The 23218-nt window shown below is 38.9% G+C and overlaps 1 long non-coding RNA gene across 1 annotated transcript in view; it reads right to left on the reverse strand.

Annotated features, from left to right (window-relative positions):
* Positions 1–2530: 2530 nt before the first annotated feature.
* Positions 2531–23218, reverse strand: part of LOC144329657 (uncharacterized) — a 51151-nt gene continuing 30463 nt past the window's right edge. The window contains exon 3 of the long non-coding RNA XR_013395267.1: positions 2531–2541. This is a non-coding gene — a long non-coding RNA (uncharacterized LOC144329657). The remainder of the gene's footprint in view (positions 2542–23218) is intronic.

Raw genomic sequence — 23218 nt, forward strand, 5'->3', positions numbered from 1 at the left:
TTGGTGTTCAAAGGAGCCCTATCCAGCCCCTTTCTCTTCTCACTGAGTATTCTTTTTCCCAAGTGAGGTTAGTCACTGTACAACTTACAATTCCCTGCCATCCATCTCACCCAAGACCTTATCTCTAGCCAAGACCTTATCATCTCTAGAGCATTCTCCCAAACCCCACACTGTTTCAGAGTTGATTACCTCCACCCAATGTCTGCTCAATACCTAAAACTTACCATTGTTCTCCTCAGATGGGCTTCTCCATCTCTATTAGTTGCTCCTTGTTCATTTCTGCAGTTCAGCTAAGATATTTGAAGTTACATAAAACTTTTCCTTACAGTGCAGTAGAAATTTGTATTTGTTCTACTTCAATAACATGTTCAGAACCCAGAACCTCTTCATTATCCGCTGATACTGCCTTTAGTCTATTCTTCATCACCCTTGAGGCTATTTTGAATGGTTTCTTAGCCAGACACCCTGTCCCCTCTGCTATGCTATTCCCGAGTTGTATCATGCTTAGTCCTTTAGGAGTTCCCTTTACCGGCACCGTGAGGGCTTTTACCTTGATCTGTCATCCACTCAACCCCCTCACTCAGCTCTATACTACCCTCAAACATGGGGTCTCCCTGTCCTTCCTTACCCCATGTCTTATAGCAAGGATCATAACCTAGACTGTCTCCTGGGTACTTGAGCAGTTTTAAGCTGATAGAGAGTCCTGGGGACTGTGATAAGCTAGAGAGCATGTACAATCTGAAGCAACTAAACATTGTTTTAAATACATTGTGCTAGGCAATTAGAACTCTTCTCTGGGCTGGATGCAGCTTTTGGGAAGCTGTGGCAACCTCTGTATGTACTCTGACCACACTCAAATATTCTGTGAATGAACAAAGATCTCTCAAGGCTCTGAGCTTTTTCACATGCAATTTCCTCTAGAGTCTTTGCTGAGTGTCTATAAAGGTACAATCTCCCTCCTATACAGGACTATTTCTCTCACCCTGTCCTTTAGATAAATTCATTAATACACGGGGCCAACCAAACTCTTTCCTACCCAAAGCCTCTGTCACTCTGGGGCCCTGACTATGCCAAGACAGAGATTAAGCAAGGTGGCGAAGGCAGTGTTTTGTTTCTTTATGAACTTGTAAATCATAACAATGAAGTTTAACATATGTATGGAACTTGGCAGCCTCCTAAGCACTTTCATACTTTTGATATGTCTGGAAAGAAGAACTTTAAAAGGCATGAAGAAAGCAACAAGGAGGGGAAGAAAACTTATTTCCAAGCCAGGGATGGATCATTGTGGTGTTGGTATGATTTTTCGAAAACAAAACTAAACAGAAATTAAACCATCGGTCTCTGTTATGGAGGCTTCTAGAATCACTTCCGACTTTCAAACATGTGAATGATTACCCAAAATCCACTTTATAGATCGACTGCAGGTACAATGTGCCCTCCATTTGGTTTTTCAAAAGCACATACTAAGTTTTCTTTAATTATAGCTATATCATGCTTCCATGAAGGTTTCATATTTGAATTTATGGAATGGTTATATTGAAACGGAATTGTGCTACACCTTTAAACCTCAAGTGGCTACTAATATTTTATTAAATACAGCTGCCACTAGGCAATAAAAATCTCTAAGGGGCAAAAAAAAAAAAAAAAAAAAAAGAGTACAGTGTTTTTCATATCTGCTTTCTTCTTGCAGAAGCCATATGCTAGTAATACATATATGCTGTCTGGTATTCAATATATACTCCAGCTTTGTATATAGTTAGCCTAGAGCATTACACACCACCTGCATAATTTCAAAACACTGAACACTAGATGTCACAAAACAAAAGCCCTGTGCTGTGCTCTCAAGCACAAATGCATTTACAGTTGGTTAATGAGATATACAGAAAGCTGCTGCAAAGCCAAAGAAGTTAATTTCATTATACAAGTTTAGGAAATAATGGTGAACTTTTGAGGACAGATATTCCACAGTCATAATTAGCTTTAAGATAAATCCATTTGGTATGCATTTGATTTTTCATTAGGACATGCCTTTTCCCTCCCATGTGCAATGTTTGAAAGGTTTACATTACATAAAATTAGGGCTGTATAAACTGTGTGCTTCATCTCTTTCTCTAATGTGATTGCGCCTTCCCTTGAACACAGTAGCCTGAGTGATAGCCCCCATGGTATGCAATGCACGTCAATAAATACCGAACATGAATGTGAATCAATATTGTGTTAGTATTGGGATTAAGCAAGCTCTTTTCTCCTCCTTTTTTTTTTTTCTTCTGGGGAGATGAATATGAGTAAATAAAATGAGTGTTTGTCTGAAACTGTGTTGGGGGATTAGGCTTTGTGTTTTCCTTTTGAGGAGCAGCATGCCAACTGGCAAGCCTTGGCTGGCTACCTGGGCCGAGCACAGAAAAAGAGATGCTCACCCTTGTGGCAGCGAGGCCTGCTGCTTTGAAGGACGCAGGGAGGCGAGCCTCCTCTCACCCCGAAAAGCCAGGTGCCGTTTCTGCTGCAGAGAAAGGTTATGCTTCATATGACTTCGTTTTCTCTCTGCAAATTAAGGGACAATTTATGAGTGTATAGACAGGAATTAATCGGAATAATATTGGCTGCTTTTGACCCGAGAGTGCTATTACAATAAAGTATATACAACACAAATATAGGACAAAATCATTTATATAGCCTATTATCATGCCAGCATCCAGAGGCACCTTACGATAATAAAATGATTTACAAAAGAAAACACTAACAAAAACATATCTCAGACGATAAATGGCTTTGAAAAGCAAACTTAATCTGTTCCTGAAGTTATAGTTAAGAGAGAGAGAGTCTCTGTAAGTGCTTATGCGATAAGGAGATTTTAAATGATGGTAAAATAATAAAACAAACGGCTGGTGGAGAACCACAGATCTAAGACAAGTAGTTTCTATGATTTATACAAAGTGAGTAAGTGAGAATCTTCCAAAATCCCTGTAAGTACTAAACCTGGAGAATATATGTTCAAATCTAAATGTACTAAATGCCTGTCAAATGGAAACAGAAATCTTGTACATAAAACAAAAACCAAGAAAATGCTAGCTTTCTCTGTGAAAAAAATATGAAATTCAGAAAAATTTAAAAGTTGCCATATCGATACAAATAAAAAGTATTATTTTTCAAAAATTTTTTAAAATCTTGTTTGTAAATTTGCTGACTGAACGTAGGAAACATTTACAGAATTAATTCTTAAAGACAACAATTTAAACCGTCTGATTCATGATACATCACCTGATCTCATTGTCTGTTTTCTGAATTTGGGTAGTTTATGGAATAAAAACAAACGGTTTTTCTTTAACCTTTTATTTGGTAGAATATAACTGTTTTTATTCAATATGAAAAAAATACTATGTTGTACATTTTGTTATTTTAAAATAACTTTTCTCAATTATCAGTTGTTTAACACAAATTCATTGCACAGAACTTTTAAAATACGTAAAAGTATCAGGAAGAAAACAAAAATCACACATAATCTCCATTTCCAGAAGTAACCACAGTTAATGTCTTGCTGTATCTTTCCTAAAATGATAGTTTTTCCAAATTAACTTGAAATTCATGCTAGTCACATTTTAAACTGGAAAAATGAGCTATTTCTATAAAAACACAACCACATCAAGTAGAGGTAAGAATTACGGCCACTCATGGACCAGTTTCATTCTCCCCAATGTTTTCTCTACCTTGATAATTGTTGCATGGCTATTTCAACTGGATTATCATAGTTTCCACATTGCAATTTAAAAAAGAAAACAAAGCTACCTTTTAAAAATCAAATGCCAGTATTATTTATATTTATAAAAAACTGTAACTCTTAATTTGAAGCAGTAAAATATTTATCCTGCTACTTTCTTTTTTGCTTTAGTAATAAGTAAATTAATACATTTAATCTCTTATTGATGCAAATATACATACATCTATACAGGTACATATTACAGGGATCACACATATAAATTGGCTTCTTCCTATTTCTTTTCCTTATGGTAAGAGCAGGAGTGTTTCTACTTTATCAAAAAAGACAAAACAGGACAGAAGACAGGGGGCTACATTTCTGTCTTTGTTCAGGTGGTCCAGCTCTGAATGGGTTTAATCAGTTCAGAGCATGATGTAAAGGCAGGGTGCCCTGGCTCGTGCCACTGAGGGTTGGCTCTCTGGCCTGGGTAGTGACACCCTGGGCCTTATTTTGATGTGGATTATTTCAAACAGTTCAACTGTGAATTGCTGTTCTAGCAAAAGAAATATCCAGGGCAAAATCTTCACAAAGAACATACAGCGCAAACATAATGTGACTACCGTCAGATAAAGGGCTCTTAATTTGAACTTTTATCTATCCCTTATTGTTTCCTTGCCCCTTAAACTTGTGAATCCATCCTTCATGATTGGACAAAATCTCATCTCTCCACCCCCAGCACAGTTTTCCCTCTGTCTCATCTCCTTGACTATATGACTGCCAGATTGAATTCAATAGGCCCTCAAAATCATCTTGCTTTTTCTTTTCCTGTCCCATACAGCCACAAACCCAAATTTAAGGGCAGTTTTATTTTATCATATATATTTTTGTTTATTTATTTCTTAATTTATTTTACTATTTCATTTCTCCTGATGGTGTTGATTTCCATTCCATGGGCCCTTTAAGAAAATTAAATATAGAATTTGGATCAGCATTTAAAGTCGTATTGGACAAATAGACATATTCACTCTTGTGATCATCTGAACCTTGATCTGGTTTTTTGAGGACTTTAGGACTAGAAAGAAAACCTCACATTAGCTCATTCTGCCGGTAATGTCAGCAGTTGTTCCACTTGAAGGAACTTCTAGCACTTCCTAGTGACTTGGAAAAAGTCATTTTATTTCTTCTTCCTGCAAACATGGCTAACCTTTCTTAAGTTTATGAATTATTGTAAGTTCCTTGTTACAGCTTCCTTGCCCCTCCCCAAATACAGCTAGAAATTACAGGAAGGGCCAGGCGTGGTGGCTCACGCTTATAATCCCGAAACTTTTGGAAGCCTGGACAGGAGAATAGCTTGAGGCCAGGAGTTGGAGAACAGACTGGTCAACACAGTGATATTCCCATCTGTACAAAAAAATAGTAATTAAAGAAATTAGCTGACTGTAAACTAGTTCAACCATTGTGGAAGACAGTGTGGCGATTCCTCAAGGATCTAGAACTAGAAATGCCATTTGACCCAGCCATCCCATTACTGGGTATATACCCAAAGGGTTATAAATCATGCTGCTATAAAGACACATGCACATGTATGTTTATTGTGGCACTATTCACAACAGCAAAGACTTGGAAGCAACCCAAATGTCCATCAATGACAGACTGGATTAAGAAAATGTGGCATATACACACCATGGAATACTATGCAGTCATAAAAAAGGATGAGTTCATGTCCTTTGTAGGGACATGGATGCAGCTGGAAACCATCATTCTCAGCAAACTATTGCAAGAACAGAAAACCAAACACAGCATGTTCTCACTCATAGGTGGGAATTGAACAATGAGAACACTTGGACACAGGAAGGGGAACATCACACACCGAGGCCTGTTGTGGGGTTGTGGGATGGAGGGAGGGATAGCATTAGGAGATATACCTAATGCAAATGACGAGTTAATGGGTGCAGCACACCAACATAGCACATGTATACATATGTAACAAACCTGCATGTTGTGCACATGTACCCTAGAACTTAAAGTATAATAAAAAGGATGAAAGAAATTAGCTGGGTATAGTGGCACACCAGTGGCTGGTGGTCCTAGCTACTTCGGAGGCTGAGTTGGGAGGATTGCTCTCATCCAGGGGTTCGAGGCTGCAGCGAGCTATGATCACACCATTGCATTCTAGCCTGAGTGACAGAGTGAGACCTTGTCTCCAAAAACAAGGAAAGAAAAGAAATATACCAGCTTCACACAGAATCCCAAAGAGTAATTGTGAGGAGACAGTTCTAGTTAAAAGCTCTTGGAACTGAACTTCAGTGAGAACCCTTAATACATCAAAACTAAAAAAAAAAAAAAAAGTGTCATTCTCTTCTTCCAACAGTTCTGGCTGTTGGCAATGAATTTTGAAAATGTATAAGTGATTATGTTTCCTACTAGATGAGATAATTTAATTGAAAGAATTCTGTGTTTGCTTATTTGTTTGTTCTAATGAACTATTAAATTGTTGGGGTTTTATGTAGTATTTTTCCCCCTCACTAACTTTTGTCTTTCTCAGCTTTTACTGATATGGGTTCTCATTTCCTAATATGGGTTATTTGCCAAAGGAGAGAGGCCGTCCTGCCCACATGCAGGTGCTATGGAGTCACTGTACACATGCTGGGGGTATATTCTAAATGGGCTCCCAGAACAGGTAGTTGAAGAGAACAGCCCAGAGCTCACAGTGATGACTCTTCAGAGGCAACATTGCATGCTGGTTAATGGGCTGAGCCCTAGAGTCAGATGGTAACCACTGAGTGGAGTGCACCAGCTATGTGAGCTTGGGCACATGGTTTAATGGTGCCTTAACCCATAAAATAGGGACGATGTATAGTAGCATCTATTATTAAGATGTCTACCTGTATTTAAGGAACTTCAGATTGCACCTGTAGTTTGGTGCTCAACAAATGCTAGTACATATTAGTAATTCTTTTTAAGTCATGTTCACACATTTCTTTACACAGGTTTTTCTATCATTGGGAAAAAGTGACTCTTTTCAGAAAAAAAAAAAAAAAAAGGAAAAAGGAAAAAGGCCAGGGGCAGTGGCTCATGCCTGTAATCCCAGCACTTTGGGAGGCTGAGGCAGGTGGCTCACCTGAGGTCAGGAGTTGGAGACTAGCCTGGCCAAATTGGTGAAACCTCGTCTCTACTAAAAATACAAAAAAGTTAACCAGGCATAGTGGTGCACTCCTGTAGTTCCAGCTACTCGGGAAGCTGAAGCAGGAGAATGGCTTGTACCTGGGAGGCAGAGATTGCAGTGAGCTGAGATCATGCCACTGCACTCCAGCCTGGACAAGAGCAAAACTCCATCTCAAACAAACAAAACCCTGGAATTATTGTCAGAACTACATAAATTGGAATTCCAATTATGCCCTTGACTGAATATGATGTGACCTTGAACCCAGGAACTTAGCTCTTTGAGACTAGGAGTTGGAGACTAGCATGGTCATCATAGTGACACCCCATCTCTACAAAAAATAACAAAAATTAGCTGGGCAGGGTGGCACACACATATGGTCCTAGTTACTTGGAAGACTGATGCAGGAGGATTACTTGAGCTAAGTTTTCTTGGAGCTAAGTTTTCTGATGTGTAGCAAAGCCTAATGCCTCCCTATCCAGGATTTTGAGAATTAAATGAGATGATATAAGAAAAGCTCCTGGTAATTAACAAATGTTGATTTGAATTGAAATCTGCTTCATGTTTGTCTGTATGTAAAGCTAAATGCTGTACTCGCTATTTACATGCACAGTTTTTTCAGGTTTATTTTTTGTTAACCTAGAAAATCAACCAAACATTGTGTCCTCAAATTATCTCTAAGCCATTGTTATACACATTGCTAATTACACAAGCAACATCCAACATTCACTTCCTCTCCTGATCACCTTTTCCAGTATTATGGCCATGGTACGTAGGCCATTGACAAGTTAACCTGACTGTATCACAACAATCTTGTTAATTTCTTTAATGTCACTGCAACTAGAGGTGGGCAAGTATTAATACACAAGGGAAACTCTGTTACAGTACTCATGGGAAAGATTTTGCCAACTGATAAAAGAAAAAGAAACTCTTTATATGTGGCCCTCACATTCTGCCTTGAATACACTTGGAAAAGGTTGAGCTGCCTGGATCTGCGGCAGCGACATTGCAAGCAAGAGGCAATACTGAGAAAGGTGGAACAAAGTACTGGAAAGTCCTTAATAACATCACAGAGCCACTGCACTAACAATAGAATCATTTCTCTAGACTTTCTGGATGGAAAGATTATTAAGCATTTTTATTGTTCAAGCCACTGTTAACCGACTCCTGTTTGCTTAATCTAGCTCTCTCACTTCTTATTCCTGCTGGCTAAATGATGCCACAAACATAGATATAGACATAGATACGGATATGGATACAAATATGGATATAGGTATACATATCTGCTGTGTATATATTTGCACAGGGATTCTACACAACCAGCAAAAGGAAATAAGAGGAATTAAGATATAGGAGGATGTTTCCAGGGTCGGGTGAGAGATTACATTTACATAAATATTCCTTCAGCTTCCTGGGTGAGTAGGAATAATGTTAATAACAATAAAAATGAAAGTTACCAGTTATTGCACTTTCTGTCTTGCCATACTTGTTATTAAACATTATATGCATTATTTCACTTCACCCTCAAATTAGTCCTCAGAGGTAGACATTTTTATCTCCATTTTACAGATGAAAACCCTGAGCTTTAAAAAATCAAAGCTGTCCAACTTATCCTACTAAATTCAAATATACCATTTCACCCTCTAACCTTCTTCATGTCAGCCTCACGAATCCTTTCCCATCCTGCAGGTCTGAACTGAAACCTCACTTTCTTGGAAAAGCCTTTCATGACCCCAGGCTAGATTAGATTATTGGAGATAAACATGCTGTTAGCATCGTGTACATCTTCCTCACAGTTTTTCACACATTTGCAATCATTTAATTGCCTGTAGTTATTACCTTCTTTTCCCCCTGCTTATGTTTCTTGGGAGGAGTGTCCATGTCTATCCTGCTCGTCACTGTAGCCGCGGGGTTTGGCCCTCTGCTTAGCTTATAAAACAAGTCGTTCACAATGTTTTTGTGCCCTTGGTACTGTTTAGAATTTTAGAACTTTTCACAGAACTTAAAAAGGAAAACAAAAGATTCAAAGACTCGTGAGAATGTCTGATCACATCCATAAAGCATTCAGCATCATCCCTGTAGTTGCTTGCGTAACCTTCCGTCTGTGTACTTAGCTGCTCCAGGAAGTTCCCATTGCTCCACTTACGGATTCACGAGGCGAAGTTCCACCATCAGCCTGACACATTAGTCCAAAGGTGGAGCAATTGTGCCCAGCACACCTTGCACCACATCAGCCATTCAGCTCAGTACTACACCCTGTAGGCATCACCGTAACAGTATCGTGATTAAGGCTGCTAATTGCCATCCAGTCACTAGGCTTCCATTTTTCTTTTTAATAATAGAACCCTGCCCCCTAGACCCTGAGCTTTAGCTAGGAAGTAGCCATCCAACTGAAAGCTGCATTTCTCAGACTTGCTTGCATCTTGTTTTGCTCATGTGCACCTTCTTGTCAATGCAATGGAAGCAAAATAATGTGATGTGTGTAATTCCCTCTTTACTTCCTTGCTCTCCACGACTTTGATTTCCTCCTTCCTGTGGAAAATGTGTAACACAGGCATGAATCTTGTGGGTCAAGTTTGGCCATGTATCCAACAAAGTTCAACTTTAGGGAATTGCTGAGTTGCAAGAGTTCACTGCAGAAGCAGCTAGGGTTCTACAGCCACTTGTAGCAGAGTCGACTACTGCCCCAGGCCTCCCACATACTTTGGACTATTCTGTGGCTGATAGTAACTTGTATCTCGTCATTGTGTTTTTGTTTTCTTTTTATTAGTAAAGCTTAGACCAAACACCAACAAATGCAGATATGTATATGCGGTTATAAAGAAGAGAAACTTTACAAATCTAAAAAGCCTGATGGAACTTCCTGAGAGTTTACAGTGTATCAGTGTGCTGTATGTCATGGCCTAGGGGTCTAGAGCCAGTACTTTGCATTACCTAATATCGTAGAATATGTTGATCTTATCAGCTATCCCTTGGAACTGTAACCCTCAAGGGACATGCCCACAGCTACTCCCAACCCTCCAAGGTAGTTGGATGAGAAAGCAACACAGTTGAGCAAAGAGAGAGTTGAGGCATCCCCTCTAGCATTGGGCTGTCTAAACATTGGTGAGAATGGGTGAATTTGACTGTCAATTCTGCAATGATGTTCATTTTGTCTTGTGTCTGGATTTTCTGATAGATTCTGCCAACTCCCAGGGAGAGGTGGCAGCATTCACTGAAAAAAAAAATTGTAAAATAAATCTGTTTTAAAGTAACAAAGAGACAAGGTCCCTGATTGTTCTACCTAATAGTAAAGGTTGTATTTTGCTTGGTATTTTTCTCTGCCAAAATGGTGATGGTCATATGGGTGACCAAGTGCATGAAGATGACAGTAATGAAAGAAATGATCTCATGAGACCATGACTAGCCTTAGATTCAACCATGTCCTCAGCAGAGACCAGGAGCAAATAGAAAGTGGAGGAGCAAAGTAGATAATATAGAGAACAAATGTGGCCCCTGGAAATGAAAGAGGGATGAACAGAACTAACCTGTAATAGACGAACGATTCCAATCATTATGGTTAAGGATTCTGAACCTGGCTAGGCCTCTGCCTGAATCAGGGAAGTGCTTGAATTAGGGGTGAGAAGCCCATACCGGTTGCTTTTGAGAGTCTTTCATTGACATTTTTATTGTTATCCTCACCCATTTGATTATATTTCATGCAGAATAGTATGAGCTGAGAAACCTGGACCACATTTCTAAAATATAAATATCTACATGCAAAGCGAGTCTTCTTTATTTATCATAGAGGTCTGCCTGGGAATCATAATAAACAATTATATAGTTTGCAGTGGGGGCAGGCTCAAGACTGTCCCCCTCCAGCAATGAAGAAAAACACTCTGGGGTCAGGTCAAGCTCCTCTGGGGATCTTTTTCAGAGAATAACTAACTAGACAGACATACTTTAGTCTCAAAGTGTATTTCAGAATTACACGACGGTCCAAGTCAATGTTTAGGGATTTCAAGTTGATACAAATATTCTGATGTTTGTGTTTCCAACCTAGCATATGTGGAACATCAAGAGCTGGCTGTTTACCAAAGAAATAATTCAAATTGGTGGACAAAAAATTGGGAAAAATGTCTCAGAATATGCAACGCTATTAACCAAATCTGAGTGTGAAGCAAATAAAAATCACGAAGTCTAAGGAATTTGGAGAGATAGGAACAGCTAGTCACAACGTTCCTTCAAAAGGCAAATTGAGTGAGGAACACACATACAATAGTTATTTTTAAAGTATGGAAAACAATGTTACGCCCATTTGTGTTCCTTTACTTGTGGTTTTATGCGTATGTTATCTTTATGTAAGTATCTTGTAAGCTCTTTGGAGACAGAGACATGACTTACACGTCTTTCACAGTTCATGGCCACTAGTAAGTGAAGCAGCATCTCAGAAGTGAGATGGACACCTAGAGGAACGTGTGGGGCATAAATGTGTATATGAGTTACACAGGAGAGTGAAGTAAGGCTGAAGGGTGAGGGATGGTGGTCAATTATGAGAGACTCAAAGCATCTTTTTTGTATAATTTTCTCAGTTTGTAGTTTGAGAATAGAAGGTTTGGCATGTCAGAATACTGAATGCATTGTTGTTTGTGTCCACTGTTCCTTAAATACTTGCCAATGGAGGTGTTTAATCATGATATGGGTAGCAACCAGGTGCAGTGGCTCATGCCTATAATCCCAGCACTTTGAGAGGTCAAGGCGGGCAGATCATCTGAGGTCAGGAGTTCAAGACCAGCCTGGTCAACGTGGTGAAACCCCGTCTCTACCAAAAATACAAAAATTAGCTGAGCTTGGCAGCGGGCACCTGTAATCCCAGCTACTTGGGAGGCTGAGGCAGGAGAATCTCTTGAACCCGGGAGGCAGAGGTTGCAGTGAGAAAAGATCGTGCCACTGCACTTCGGCCTGGGAAACAAGAGCGAAACTCCATCTCAAAAAAAAAAAAAATTATATGGGTAGCTTTTCCATGGAAATATGAAATATATACTTGGTTATGAAGAACAGAGTAAGGGTACATATAGTTTGTTACATATTAGGGGCTCAATAACTAGTAATAAAGAGAACCTACAGCCTTGGAATATAGAGGGCCTACCATCTGCCAGAGAACATTTACACATTGTCACAAGTTATCTCTGTTAGCCTTCACAATTATGCTGGGCAATAAAAGCTATATTAACCCCTGTCACAGATGAAGAAACTAACACACAGAGACTTGCCCAAGGTCACATGGATCATTAAGGGTCGGGCTGGAATTCAAACCAAGTCCAGTTCCAGAGTGTGGAACAGGATTCTATGTAGAGCAGCATCTGCCTAGACTCTTTCAGTGATCTTCTGAAATGTTAGCAGGCTTCAAACACAAATGATGAATAAATAATTTAAATTTAACGAAAGGCTAACATTCCAATAATATTCAACAATACTACAAAGTTTATTTATTTAAAAAAAATTTAAAAATCTTATTTTCTCATCTGAAAACAGAAGCTCATGCCATCTTTCAAAATTTTTCATGAGATGACTATAAATTTTGATGTCACATAAGGTGAAATGTTGAATTATTGAAAGAAATTCAGAAGCTTAGACTAACTTCCACAGTTTATAACAGTGAAAGGGAAGTTGAACTGTGGTTTAGTCATCCAGTTGATCTTAACTCGAAGGTGTAAAGGAAACACATCATTCAAACTCACGATGCATGAATTAACATCTCTCTGTCACCAACCTCTTCTTCCCTATTCATTGGGTCAAGGGCCCCATGGCCTCTCCTTTCCTCTCAGGGGAACATTGAAAAATACTTTTTTTGAAACATGGCTCCTGTGCTGCTAGTACCTGTATTTTGTCTCAATCAAAATACTGTTTGTTCAGAAAACAAATTTCTGTTTGTTCAGAAAATATTTCTTTAAGAAGTTGACTCAAGCCTGTAATCCCAGCACTTTGGGAGGCCGAGACGGGTGGATCACGAGGTCAGGAGATCGAGACCATCCTGGCTAACATGGTGAAACCCCGTCTCTACTAAAAAATACACACACAAAAAAAAAGGTGGCGTGCACCTGTAGTCCCAGTTACTCGGGAGGCTGAGACAGGAGAATGGCGTAAACCCGGGAGGCGGAGCTTAGAGTGAGGTGAGATCCGGCCACTGCACTCCAGCCTGGGCGACAGAGTGAGACTCAAAAAAAAAAAGAAGAAGTTGAGAATAATTTTGGTGCTCACCAGTTAAGAATCTAAACTTGATCAGGAGAAAACTGATCAGGTAATTTATTGTCCAAATCTAGATTCTTTTGAGAATGAAATGGGGTGCTAAAAAGAATTACACTGGGACAACAGGCATAAACCTGTTGCTGGAAAGTGAAAACTATAAGTCTTATGGGCCAAGTTAGGAATTTTTATCCTTATGTTCAGAACAATTGAAAGCCACTATAATTTTTAAGTGAAGTGAAATAATGAAACATGTGTTTGAAAATATAGAACAGAGACATCCCTAATGTGTGGAGAAGAGATATGAGAGGCCACGAGTGACTACAGATGAAAACAGGTAGGCCATAAGATATGATGATAGCCAAGACTGCAGGGGATAATGGAAATGGATAGAAGAGTTAAGATCTGAGGGATCCATTGAGAATATCAATCCAGTGAATATAGAGATGGTTTGAATGGGGCTAGTGGATCAGGACGAGAGATGACTCAAGGATCACTTTTTTTATGATTTATCAAACTAGGTTGGATAATAATGCCATTCATTGAATGCCAAGGGTTCAAGAGTGGCAGAGGGCTAAGATGGTGGGGGGGAATCTGCAAGACTGGCTCCTTCATTTTCTTCAGTTCTTTATGCAAATAACACCTTCTTAGGAAGCTTTTCCGGAGCACCCTTTGAAAATATTACCACTTCCTGCACCCTTTCTCACTCCCTTCCAACACCCCCTACCCACATTCCCTATCATCTTATCAAAGTGTTTTTTTAACACTTGCATCATCTAGTACACTTTACATCACACACACACACTCATGACCTGTATATACATATATAGATATTGACTTTAAAATGATCTTGCTTATACTCCTCACTAGAATATAAACTCCATTAGAAAGAGTTTTATTGTCATTCCTGTCAGAATCCCAGATTCTTTGAACTGCACCTCTACCTATAGTAGGAGCCTGGTAAGTATTTAATAAAATGAAAAAAATGTGGAGTGAATCAATAATCAACTAAAATACACCCTATTACCATGTCAGACATTTCAAGAATTTGTGTAATGCAGCTTTATGTTAAAAAACAAACCTGTTTAGTATTCCCAGATTGAGGGTTGGGCAGGGAATGGTGTTATAAACTTTCTCTGGTGGACCAATTTGAACCTACCCATGCATTATGGCTAAGAACTGATGTTGGATTCTCTTGGCCACTTAGTTTTCCAGGCTGTGTGCACTCTGCCTACCCCACTCATGTCTGGACACTCGCCTTGTACCACCATCCCTGTCCTGTGCTAGGTCTCACTAGTGATCACCATCCACAAATGTAATTTGGATGTGCAGCACACAGTAGACATCCCCTAGAGACATAGCTTAACCCAACAAGAACAGAAGGAGGGAAAAGAGAGAGAGACAACACAGGAACCACGGCTACTGAGAGTTCAAGCTTGAAAGAGGGAAGAGAGGATAACAACCAAAAGAGTGAAAGCAACCTCTGTCTCCTGGATTTTCCTCCAGGGAGTGTTACATACTCCTGTGGTCTCTATGAGTCTCTAAAAAACCCAACAAGAGTCTCCCCTGGGTAGGTTTTCTCCATGTGACTTCCTCTCTAGGTATTTTTAGTTACTCCACTTCTTTGGCAGAAATATTTTAAAAATTGGGACACCAGAGTTCAATCTGCTTATTCATTTACTTATAATTTCAGAAGTATATATGCAGCCCATACCACATAGTACCTATATGATTGGCGTGGTGGATTCACCAGTGAAAAACCTGGACGTGATGCTGTGGGCTTAGAGTTTATAGAGGTTTACATATGACCCGTAAGGAAGATGCCATCATTTTGAGCAAGACCCAAATGCTCCTTGCCTGATAGTCCCTTCACAGCTCAGCCTCCTCACTTTAAAGCAAAGAAGAAAGTTTCCCCCATTCCTCCCTGCCTTTTCAGGGACACCTTTTCCTCTCTGTCTAGACAAAGTATCTGCCCATTAAGAATACGGATGTTTCACACACACCCAAATTATTCGGGACAGTGGCCAAGCCAGAACATCATTTGTGAACTTGCTTGAAAGGGCATAAACCCTTTTAAGCTGCTTAGGATATTATCTCTTTCTCTTAAGTGGTAACCAGGTGACCTGAAAAGGCACATTGAGCTTCCAAAAGGTGCTTAACAAAGAATGAGGAAAGTACTTTGGCCCTTAGAAAGTCTGGATCATTAAATAATACTTGTCTTAAATGCATCAATAAAACATTGTACATTAAGGTTTGGCAATCGGAGGGCTGAGCCCAAAGACGGCTTCTTAAATTCCTTTTAGAGGAATTGGAACAGAGATTTACTTTGCTCATCTTCCTATCACAGGGGGTGATCTCCCCGAAGACTTTATTGGCAGCGCAGTTCTGCCAAAAGTGCTCACTGCCCTTGCTCTCCTCCCTGAGAACCAATGTCCCGTGAGAAAGCACGTTCCCACTGCTCCGCTGTGGGAAACACCAGGAGAAGGACTTTTCCCAAATCTGTGCGAATTGAGCAACTGGAAGCAACACTCACAAGCTTCCTTGTTTATGTTATTCTCTGTAAAAACATTGAAAACCCAAAACAAGTCAGAAGCGTGTTGGCACTGAATTATGTCAGCACAAACATTCAATTCAAAAGAATGGCTGGATTTATTTTAATAGCTGAGAAACCTGGAGGCATGTGCAGTCTATTCTGGCTGTCAATTTATGATCTTTAAAAACATTTTTTTAATTGACTGGTCCTTAAATATATCCCACCTCATCTTGTTCGAGCCAAGTTTTACAGATGCCATCTTAAAAATCAATTCAAAGAGCAGCCATAAACTCAAAAGCTTCCTCCTTGAAATGTATATGGCAGAATGCAATTTTGTTTAATTTTAATTGACAGAGATGTCAGCTTAGGAGAATATTTTAGAATATTAGTAAGAACAGTAAACTTGTGCCTTGACATTTTTATGGTATAATGGTATAATTCCCTGAAAAAAAAATCACCACTGTCAGGATTTACACTAAAGCAATGCATGGGTTATTCCCCGCCCCACTCCCCACCCCCGCCACTCAGTAAAGGAGTGACAAATGTATTACTAATTACACAATTGCTTTATTATGTGGAGCTGTAACTAAAATCTTTTCTGGATTTTCCAACAAAATTGAGCTTCTTCCAAAACAATTAATTCTAGCAAATGGACTTGGGTAGAAAAAACTGATTCCAGCTGAAAGAAAGACTAGCTCCTTCCTCCCCTCTAGTTGGAGGGTTAGGCATGGGTGACACAGACACTACTTAAGACAGACTTCCAAGACTGAAGACATACGGAATTTTGTCAGGGTAGAAGGCTTTCAACTAGACATGTGAGAAGCCAAACAATGATTTCCCCTAACTTTAGATAGGCCCATAGAAAAGAATTATTGGCTGTAAGTCCAAAAAATGTTAGAAACTAGTATTAATTGGGGCTTTTAAACCTTTATCTTAGGGCACATGCCCCTTTTAGGACTTCTATCACACCCAGAGCATATGTCAACCTTAGAAATTAATACATTCTGTTAAAATAAAGTCTTATCAATGTGTGTTACCCATTAATGCACACTGAGATGTCTTAATTAACTTTGTATCCACAATGTCTTGCACAAGTCTTGGCACACAATAGGTACTCAGGAAAAGTGTACTGAATGGAAGTAGGAATCTTAATTCAGCTAATATAAGCCAAGAGATGACATCTCTGCTCCTTTTGGATGGAACAAATAATGCCACTTTTTCAAAAACACGTTCATGTAGCCCCAGGAATAGCCCTTGTTCCAAAGAAAAAGAAATTATCCATGCTAGATCATGGGATATTATCAGTCAGCATTTCATGATTTCTAAGGACTAAGAAAGTGTCGAAGACAAAACAAAATGTCATCAAACATAGCAAACATAGCAACATACTAATGCAGGACATCTTTTGGCCGTTGACCAAGGCAAAAGAAACTTGGAAAAATGGCATACTTTCATCTGAGACATTTAGTCTTAGTCACCCAATTGAAATCAATTTTAGCACAATTCAGGGATTTCAAAAGAACTTCACTAAGTCCCCATCATTGTTAAAGAGATAGTGATTACATGGCGATGTGGGTAGAATACCTGTGTGGGGACAGATAGGTACTTATCATTGCACAGATTATACATTAATAAGATCATGTATGCAAAACTTAGCCCTATAACTGGCTCGGAATAAATGCATAGAGTGGGAATTAAAATAATAATAAGAGCTAAATATAATAGGAGGAAATGTGTGCCCAGTAACTAGCAGTAGTACAAATTGCTAAGTAAGAACTGAAGAAGAAAAGATTAGTTACAGGCAGATCAAAGGAAGCTTCTTAGGATTTGATGTGGTTCTTCAAGGATACAAAGAATTTAAAAAGTGGCCATGAGGGTGAAAGGATTTTTAGGTAGGAAACACTGTCTGAACCAAGGCAGGAGGGAAGAAAGTACGCGGTGGGCTTGATGTTACTAAAATTATATCACTTCGTCTCTGTGTAATGGGTGATCTTGTTTAAATGGCATATTGGGGTTTCCTTATAGCAGGCTATGAATACCACGTGGTGGCTCATGCTTGTAATCCCAGCACTTTGGGAGGTCGAGGCGGGCAGATCATGAGGTCAGGAGATCGAGACCATCCTGGCTAACACGGTGAAACCCTGTTTCTACTAAAAATACAAAAAATTAGCCGGGTGTGGTAGAGGGGGCCTGTAGTCCCAGCTACTCGGGAGGCTGAGGCAGGAGAATGGCATGAACCTGGGAGGCGGAGCTTGCAGTGAGCTGAGATCGTGTCACTGCACACCAGTCTGGGTAACAAAGTGAAACTCCATGTCCAAAAAAGGAAAAAAGAAAGAAAATTAAAACTTTTTAAAATTTAAGTCAAATAGCTAATAATGCATGCATCATCTTTACTTACCCCTTAAAACGGCTTATTAGTGAGGTTTTGGTCCTTTTCTACCAGGAAAGACAAGGATATGTAAAAGTAAGTAAGAGTAACCTAATAATCATTGTCCAAAATTTGTAAATGTTGTCTATTTAAAGTTATGTCTAGGAGTTACTGTTGAATCTCTACTTCTGTTTGTTTCCAACAGATTGGATTTATATCAGTGTTTAACAAATTGTGTTCTGAGATGCACTGGTTTAGTAAGGTATTAACTGGTATTTTCCTCCAGAGAGTTCTGTGGTCCTATAGGTTGTAAAGACAAATATGAAGGCCGTCTTTCTCTAGGAGATTCATGGTGCGCGTTTGCAGATAAAACGCTCAGCATCCTGCCATTGAAAAACCAGTTTAACTGTATTTCAGCCCAAATCTTACAAACTTTTTAATCATGAAAACTAACTCTGTGTGTGTAGACTAACCATTGACCTCTCACTGACATAGTGTTGGGGAAACAGGTAACACATTTTGGGAAATTTCCAGATCAATTCCTGAGCTGTCACAATTGTAAAATCTAAGTTGAACCGATCGACTTTGAACTCCCTGGAAAGCTTCATACAACAAGATACTTCTGAGTCTTTGATGATCATTTTATCCTTGAAGTGTACTGAAACAGATTGCTCCCACACAAATTACATTTAAAATAATTCTAGAATATTACTACTGAGTTTATCCAACCTTATCATCTAAAATATTTTAATGAGTTACATAGATTTTCTCTGCCCAAGTATTTCTACGTACTAACTCGACAAGAAATATCTTGTCATGTCCTGTTCTCAAGACTTTGTCAGATAAAATTAGTAAATCTTCCAGCCTCTTCATAATGTCTTCAGCTCAGTACTGCCTGGCTTGCTTACAGTCTTGATAATAGGATGTAAATGAATTATTATACGGGAGTTTAATAGCAGAACTCCCCAAAGGTAAGAGCGGTGAAGGTGAAGACTGCCTTAATCACTCCAAAGTTGCATATGGAGAGAGTGAGCTCGCAGTGAAGTTAAACGTCTTACAAAAGTCCTGCAGCTATAATATTCATGATAAAACACTGCACTGGAATCCATTCCAGTTTGCCTGTTTCCTTTCTTACCGTACTTTCCCAATACTGAAGGTCTCCTCACTCCCGGCAAGAAGAAATTTCCATTGACTTAGAGACGAACGCTTGAGCAAAACCATAGATGCTCCCTGTAAAAAATGTGTCTAAGAGGAATAATGAGGTCACAGCCAAGTCAAATTGTGATAAAGGCAACTTTGGAGAAGAGAGACAAGGTCTGTCTTCACTTAACATGCCCATCAGTGAATAGGTTTGCAGATGTGATAGTCAGGGAATGTAGCCAAACAGCAAGGTAGAGATGGACTATATACAAAGTGACTCAGTGTCGACGTGAAAAATTCAATGCCTTTTAAGGTTTATGTCTGATTTCGGAAGACATCAATGGTCTTTCTCTCTACATTCATTCTCTAGATTCCTCATTCATCATCAGCACATTTTCAATTGTTTTATCCAGCAAGAGAAATGTGGTGGAGGTGGGGGAGGGGCAGGGGTGAGTTGAGGGCCAAGAAGGGGAAACCAAGGGCAGTGCAGCCGATGCTCTGTGATCTGGGAGTGCATGAATTTTAGGTCAGCTAAATCAGGACACAAAGCTACAGCTGCGAAACCACAAAGGCCCACATATAGCTTCCCTGGCTCAGTTGCTTCCCAGCCTCCAATCTGCGGAAGAGAGACTTCCATAGGGGAACCTTCTTCTTCCCCAATTAGTGCCTTTTCACAGTGGCAGGATAGAAAAGGTTTTACTCGGCAACATTACTCAGTATCAGTAATATGCAAAAGATCTGTGAAATCAATTCCCATTATTTCAAAGGACGCTGCATAGTAAAAATAATGCATAGTAAAAACACTGTAATGAAACTACTGCTTAATCTGCTGTGATTATCTAAAACGAACCAGCAACTGTTTCATCCTTATTTTGCAGCATCTGCTCATTGGTACATAAACTGTGTGTGCTACAGCGAAGCTTCATGCGATGGCAGTTTAAACTGTGAATCTTGAGGTGTCATTGAGATAGAATTTTAGGGGGATTGAATATCTGGCTTAAGATCATTAAAGCTTTTCCAATCTCACCTCTCCTGTCTCATTTGTTTTCTGAATTCTTAGGTCTCTGAACTACCTTCTTCTTCTTCTTTTTTTTTTTTTTTTTTACATGAACATATAACTAAAAATCACAACAGAAACAAGCAAAGTTTTTTTTTTTTTAAAGCTAGTTCGATCATTATGCAAATGGCATACTGCCCACATTCTCTCCCTCACCCCACTTTGCCCTTCTGCCCCTTGCTAATAACAGTCAGCCTTGTTTGGCTGCAGCTTGGCAAAACTCTCCAACAATTTTGCCGCTCTATATTTCAGCCATGACTTTTGTCATATTTTGGAGAGAACCTTGCACCTGGCCAACCAACTTGCATGCCAAGTTCTAGCCCACTGAGATTTAAAATGGATTTGAATCGATTGCCCTATGAAATTGAGAATGTATAACAAAGACAGCAGTAAAAAGTCACAGTAGTTTTCTTGCAGAGTTGAAAATAAAATAAAGGGTACTGTGATAGGTAGCATTCACCTTCCAGTACCTTCAAAAACACAAGTAGTATTTTTTTGCCCCATGCACAGATAAGGAAAGAAAAGGCAGCTTACAAAATGCATGAAAAGAATAGAATGCATTTTTTCTCTTGACATAGCTAATGTACAAAAAAAGAATACCCATTTTTATTATTGTCATTGCAACTTAAAATTAACTTGGTGCATAGGTATTTGCTATTGGATGATCTATTATTGGTTACGTTTTGAGTCATACTTTTAGTGGGAAATGGAGACCTCCTTTTCTCTAGGGATTTCTGCTTCCACAAGAACTATCTTCCGACTTCTCTTTGATGCTTTCTGCTCAGCCAGGGGGAAGACAAGTAGAGAAAGGTTATGTGTTTGTTAACTCACCAAGGAAAACTATACTGTAGAGGTAGCAGGCATCTGAAATTGCCATGTAATTGAGAGCAGACTTGTCATCTGCTAAGGTACATGAAGCCCAAGAAAATGCCAAACTGCTTCTAGTTCAGTCCAGCTGGAATGTGCATAGGAATGACTTCAGATCTTGTGAAAATGCAGTTTTTGAGTGAGTGGGTCTGGGCTAAGACCAGAGCATCTGCACCAAGCTCCTGGTGTGCTGCTGGTCTGCCAGGGGACAGATGCTTCTGGTCCCGGGACCACAGCTTGAATACCAAGGTTTAAGTAGACTGAGTCCCTTCCATTCATGCAAGAGATACCAATATTTTAGGATAATTTTCTGAATGTTATATAAAACTTGGTGGAAATCTAGACAAATTGAATATCATGGCCCTAGAACCACAGACATAATCTTATCACAGGAATGTATTGAAGTCACACAACAAACTCCAAACATGAGGCAGTGAAGGCAAGGAAGTAGAGAGCTGAGGCAGGTAATAAAGATCAGATGGCCAGTAGGGAGCAATCCAGGGGCCGGTCTCACACTGTTAAAGTCACCAGCTCTAATGGCATCACTTTCAATATCTTCAATTCTATTTATAAATTTTTAAATCGATTTATACGTAATACGTTTACATCTTTTATTGGGAGCAGATTCAAACCTATTTTTTAAAGAAGAAACGCAAAGATTTTAAAGAAGCAAAGTAAAAAATATAAAATTTCATTATCACACATTGTATCACAAAAAGGTAGTTATTATTTGTAATATTCTGCATAGTTTAGATGTGACAGGGCAGTTGATGATATACTATGTCATTGGAAAATCCATCCTTAGGTCCGACAGACATCTTGGCCAATTATACAGATGCGTCTGGACAAAGGAGCTAGTGGGAAGCTGAACTTTGACTTTTTAAAGATTTGTTTGAATGAGACATGGATTTAATATTTTCTGATCAATATTGTGTAAAATACATTCCAAATGATACCCATACTTTAGCCTACAAATAATCGAAAGGATGATGTTTATTTAAAATTATCAAAAATAATTGTGCAATGATATTCCTATGGGCTCATCTCTCAGCACTTGTTCCAGCCTATGTGAAAAGTCAGCGTTGGTGCATCCAGGCATGTCAGCCACACTAGCAATAAGAGGCTCCCTCTCTCTCACTTTCTTCCTAGCTTCCGGGTCAAGATAGTCTAAGCCAGAGTGTCTAATCAATTTTAAACCTATCTTGTCTTCTGGCGAAAAAAGGAAAATGAAAACAAAAAATAAAGAAAAAGGAAAAATAAGAAATGCATGCTTGAGCGTAATATCTCTGGTGAACACTCTTTTACTGTATGTCCCAATGCTATTTTTATAGCAGGAGTCCAATTTTTAAACAATCAATATGAATATGAGCATGATAGAAAGGTAGTGATTTTATCTCAACTACACAGGGAGACACATGGGAGGTAAAAGCACAGATGTGGTCTTCAAATGTATATGGCAAAAGAGATGGGTCAGTTAAGTTATAATATATATACTGCATTTTTACTTCTATGTGGAATTGAGAAACGAAAATGGAATTTTTTCTTAGTTTATATGTGGCTTATCTGTTTGGGATAATGTTTCTGTGCATATGAGTTAGTAGACAGGACAGCAAGAAGCTTACGGAGATAAACTTTAAGAACCTGAGGAAAGTATAAAAAATGTCCTAGCAAATAAAAGAATATAAATCCAGGTTGAATACCATCCACTCGAATAGAAGTCTGCACATTTGGTAATAAGTCCATCTTACAGTGTCATGTTGACAATCAGGTTTTACTCCTTAAAAGAGAAATAAGCAAAATAAATATGAGGGGCATTATATAACATTTTCTTTCTTTCCAGATTTTAGAGAATTCCTTTCCAGGAAGGTAAAATTCTTAACTGATTTTGAGAACGTTTTTCTTATTCCACAGGTAAATTATTTTCAGTCTTCATTTTGCCAAGATTTTGTTTCTGTGCAATTTCAAATATATCTTCAACTTTACAAGTTGATGATTTTGTAAATGCTACGTTTTTCACGTTATAGTACTGCCAAAGAGTCAAAATCTGAAGAATGCTCCTTTTACAAACAGGGATAAACAACTAGATTTGGAAGTGTCGCTAGAAGCCTGCCTTGTAGCTTGTGAATTTTTCCAGTGTTATTTTTACAAGTGATATGTTTATTTTTGTGATC

Source organism: Macaca mulatta, chromosome 7 (genome assembly GCF_049350105.2).
Source record: "Macaca mulatta isolate MMU2019108-1 chromosome 7, T2T-MMU8v2.0, whole genome shotgun sequence".
NCBI lineage: Eukaryota > Metazoa > Chordata > Mammalia > Primates > Cercopithecidae > Macaca > Macaca mulatta.